This window comes from Pseudorasbora parva, chromosome 13 (genome assembly GCF_024679245.1).
Source record: "Pseudorasbora parva isolate DD20220531a chromosome 13, ASM2467924v1, whole genome shotgun sequence".
In the NCBI taxonomy this organism is placed as follows: domain Eukaryota; kingdom Metazoa; phylum Chordata; class Actinopteri; order Cypriniformes; family Gobionidae; genus Pseudorasbora; species Pseudorasbora parva.
The window spans coordinates 45024160-45029159 of record NC_090184.1 but is presented as its reverse complement, the minus strand read 5'-3'; the positions used below and the strand labels follow the sequence as shown (position 1 = coordinate 45029159).

The following is a 5000-nucleotide window of genomic DNA, read 5'->3' as shown; positions in this document are numbered from 1 at the left end:
TGGTGTGTCTGTCAACGTGCGTGCGTGTGTGTGTTTGAACGTGTGCGTGTTTTTGGGTGTAATTGAGAGGGAGTGTGTTGGCTTGTCTGTCAACGTGCGTGCATGTGTGTGTTTGTGTGTGTTTGAACGTGAGTGTGTGCGTGTTTTTGAGTGTGATTGAGAGGGAGTGTGTTGGCGTGTCTGTCAACGTGCGTGCATGTGTGTGTGTGTTTGAACGTGAGTGTGTGCGTGTTTTTGAGTGTGATTGAGAGGGAGTGTGTTGGCGTGTCTGTCAACGTGCGTGCATGTGTGTGTGTGTGTGTGTGTGTGTTTGAACGTGAGTGTGTGCGTGTTTTTGAGTGTGATTGAGAGGGAGTGTGTTGGCGTGTCTGTGAGTGTGTGTGTGTTTGAACGTGAGTGTGTGTGCATGTTTGTGAGTGTGATTGAGAGTGAGTGTGTGTTTCTGTGAACGTGAGTGTGTGTTTGTGTGAGTGTGATTGAGAGTGAGAGTGAGTATGTATGTGTGTGTGAGTGTGATTGAGAGTGAGTGTGTATGTGTCTGTGAGTGTGTATGTGAGTGAGTGTGAGTTTGAGTTTTTGTGCAAGTGTGATTGAGTATGAGTGTGTGTGCATGCGTGTGCGTGTGTCTGAACGTGAGTTTGTGTGTGAGAGTGAGCGAACGAGCGCGTGTGTGTGTGCGTGCGAGTTACTGAGTGAGACTGTGTGTGTGTGTGTGTGTGTGTGTGTGTGTGTGTGTGTGTGTGTGTGTGTGTGTGTGTGTGTGTGTGTGTGTGTGTGTGTGTGTGTAGTTCTCAATCAGTTCTCAATCGTCAAAGTTTTCATATTGAAATTTGTCTTCAGAAAGGACAAAAACCATGTCAGGAGAGGAAAATTGAGTTTCTCTAAACTGAGATGAAAGAACATCATGATCATCTGAACACAAAGTCACATGATCAGTGACCCTCATTTACTTACATTTGATTGGCCACAAATAGCCATCAATCTGAAGGCTTTTTTCACGTTATTTGACTTCCAGTTTTAAAATCGATAATAAAAGCACAGATGTTCATGGTGAACCTTTGGACCCCACTTATAAATAATTCTGTCCTGTATTCTGTTGAACACAAAATATATTTTGAACATTTTTGTCCATAAATTGAAAGTCAACATTCATTAAAGTTCACCTCCTTTCATGTTCCACAGAAGAAATGACAAAAACGGCAGAATTTACACATTTGACTAACCTTTGAAAAGACTTTATCTTTAATAGCATCTCCATTGTTTCTGAATGAGCATTGGTTTAGGAGATCATTGACTTTAACTCTTCTTTCCTCGTCGTTTTGCATGATTTCACTGCAAAAACGATAGTCTTGTTTTCCAGCACAAATATCTATTTTATATGAACATGTGTTTATCGCACAGGCTGAAATATGAGCTTAATATCAGCTTGAGCATTCAGATCCGTTTAATAAGCCGTCTCACACTATCCAGTGACGTTTGAGGAGAAATAATTGAATTTCACCTTCAACAAGATGAATAGTTTCATAACACAGATTGGGTTTGAAGTCCATTTGTGGCGTTTGTGAGCATTATGTGTGTGTTGAGGATGAATGTTGTTAATGAAGCACTTTGATAGTTTGATAATGAGGCTCAGTGACACGCTGTGTCCATTAAACCACATTATCTAAAGAATAAAACAGAAGGCTGTGAAACACACTCAAGACATCATTGTGAATCTGAAGCAGGTCATGTTATAATATCAGCCTCAAACAAAAGCTCTTAATGAACATCAACCCAGCAGGATCAAACACGGGTCACTTCTGTGCTGCTGGACCTCAGCATACATACACTATATCGCCAAAAGTATCCCAAATCTCTGAGTTCAGGTGTTCAATCCCTTCATGGCCACAGGTGTGTAAATCAAGCTCTAGGCCTGCAGACGCTTCTACACACATTAGTGAAAGAATGGGTCGCTCTCGGGAGCTCAGTGAACTCAAGCGTGGTGCCATGATAGGTTGCCATCTGTGCAATAAGTCCATTCCTGACATTTCCTCACTACTAAATATTCCACGCTCAACTGTTAGTGGGATTATAGCGATTGGGTACCAAGAGCAATGCAAAGCGTGTGATGAAGTGAAGTAAAGCAGCCGCCACTGGACTCTAAAGCGGTGAGACATGTTCTCTGAGCGACCAATCACGCTTCAATCCCATGGACGAGTCTGGGTTTGGCGGTCGCCAGGAGAACGGGACTTGCCTGACTGCATTGTGCCAAGTGTAAAGTTTAATGGAGGGGGGATTATGGTGTGGGGTGTTTTTTCAGGGGCCACTTAGTGAAAGGAACTCTTAATGCTTCACCAAGACATTTTGGACAATTTCATGCTCCCAACTTTGTGGGAACAGTTTGGGGACAGCCCCTTCCTGTCCCAGCATGACTGCGCTCCAGTGCACAAAGCGTCGGTCCATAAAGACATGGATGAGGAGTTTGGTGTGGAGGAACTTGACTGGCCTGCACAGAGTCATTTGTTCAATAACTTCAGTTTGTCCATATTCAGTTGGGTTTGTCCAATAATTTAACCGACTTAGGCCCCGTCCACACGAAGCCAGCACTTTCCCAATCCAATCTTTTTTTTCTCCCTCGTTTCAAGAAATATCTGCGTCCACATGAAATTACCTAAACTGACTAAAAACGATGTAGTTTGCATGCCAGGCCAGTGTGTGGCGCTGTAATTCTGCCACAGAAACTAAAAAACACTAAAAACGGAGAAGAAGAGTTGTGGCTAGCAGGGGTATAGCAGTGGTCAGGGGTGAGGAAAAATCTCAATAAAATAACAATAAATACATTTTCTACTGAACAGATGTGTTTTATTAAAGGGGGGGTGAAACACTCATTTTCAGTCAATCTCATGTCAATCTTGAGTACCTATAGAGTAGTATTGCATCCTTCATATCTCCGAAAATTCTTTAGTTTTATTATATTTATAAAAGAAATATAGGCTGTACCGAGTCTTTCCGGAAAAAAACGAGCGCCTGGAGGCGTATCGTGTGGGCGGAGCTAAAGAATGACGAATGTGCACAGCGGTGACGTCCTCAAGCGTGGAGAAACCCATCGCTATCGATCTTAGCTAATACAGATAATGATCCAGAATCAAATCCGGAGGCTGAAATAAACTGAACAGGAGAAGCAGCAGCAGCAGGACGTCCGTCTCTGTGGTATGGACTGTATTTAGTGGCCTGTCAACATTTGTGTGTCTTTACTCGCAGTTTATGAGGACATGATTCGGTTTATGGACTATTGTATGCGACTAAACCTTAGCAGTAGCAAGCAAAACGGTTTTGCACGTCAGACTAGTGTAACGTTATACAGAGAACAACAATGGAGTAACCGTTAGCGCATTTGAATGACGAAGCACGCGATCGTGTCGTTTACTGATGTTTACTCACGCGACGATAGCCAACAGCACAGACATCTGAAGCAGTTTAACTCACCGGCTGCTTCCAAAGCAGGACCGAACCTTTATCGCTGGGACCGCTCCGTCAAAAACACACTTCTTTGGTAACTGTTGATTTTGTGAAGTCCTGTAACAGCAGTGGCGTGGAGATCGACACGACTGAAGCGATGTTGTGAAGCTTCCCGTCATTTCTGCGTTCAAATCGGTTCAAATGCAGCGCTGCCTTCCCAGAATGCTGTGCTGAAGCGTTGAAGTCGCTCGACGTCACCCATAGGAATAAAGTGGAGCGCGGCGCGCGGCATAAGTGTTCACGGACGACTGGATCTGCAGCTGAGAGTGTTTATGGGCGTGCATTTCCTCTCTCGCTCTAGTCGCGCGCGCCCTACCGGGAGAAGAGCCCGTACGGCCCATACAAGGACCTTCCGCTCTATTAACGTCAAGCCGACCCATACTCGAAAAAAACTCTCAGAAACTTGTGAGAAACCGGAAGGAGTATTTTTGACACAGAAATACTCCATCAAACGTCCAACATTAGTTTTTGAAACTTTGTCTATGTTTAGGATGGGAATCCAAGTCTTTAACTGTGTAAAGCTCAGTATGCATGAAACAGCATTTCACCGCCCCTTTAATGCCTACACCTACCCTAACCCAAAACATACCCTTACAACAATGCAGATACGGTAATTAAATTATGCGATATTGATGTGCGCATGCCCAGTGCCCCTAGTTGTATCCCTTAACTCTTTCACCGTGCTTGACGTAGTGTGATGACATCACCGTTTCAGAAAATATACGGATTCGCTGTACACGAAAACGGAAGATGATCGTTTTCAGATTTATCTGCTTTGGGACCCGATTCCAGAAAATATCGGATTCATGCTTCTAAAACGCCGGATCCGTGTGGACGGAGCCGTAATTTTTTTAAGTTATGATTCAACTGTACACAAAATGCTGGGTTGTTTCAACAAAAATTGGGTCAAATATGGACAAACCCAACCATTGGGTTACAATTTTTATTTATAAATTAAAACCAATGGTTAGGTTTGTCCGTATTAGGTTGAGTTTAATAAAATAAATTAAGTTGGTTAAGTTATTGGACAAACCCAATGCTTGACCCTTTTTGACCCAAATTTGGGTTGAAAACCCCAGCATTTTGTGTACAGTAGAATCGTAACCTAGATAAATTAAATTGGTTAGGTAATTTTGACAAGTTAAAGTAATGGAAAAATATGTTGCCATGACTTATTGATCATATTTTTTTCCACAGAGATCTCTGCACAATCAAACACTATATTTTCTTCTGAAAATGTCCAAATCGACTTTCCTTACTCTTCTTCCTTTGTTTCTAGCTGGAACTCCTGTGTGACTCATTTGAGAAAGAAAACACAAAAGTGTGTATGTGCGCGAGAGAACGACCTGGATCTACTAAAGCAGATGGTGAACATCAAACCAGCCGTCTGTCTCTGAACGCTCGTCCATGCCTTCATCCCGTTGATTCCTCCAGCCCTGGTAAAAAGCTCAGGTTTGTGTCAAATGGATTCATGTTAAAGCTTTTGTTCAAACACACACATT

The 5000-nt window shown here is 42.9% G+C and overlaps 1 long non-coding RNA gene across 1 annotated transcript in view; it reads left to right on the top strand.

Moving 5' to 3' along the window:
- LOC137038330 (uncharacterized) overlaps positions 1 to 5000 on the top strand; it is an 8756-nt gene that overhangs the window by 2578 nt on the left and 1178 nt on the right. Inside the window, exon 2 of the long non-coding RNA XR_010897459.1 lies at positions 4778 to 4950. This is a non-coding gene — a long non-coding RNA (uncharacterized lncRNA). The remainder of the gene's footprint in view (positions 1 to 4777; positions 4951 to 5000) is intronic.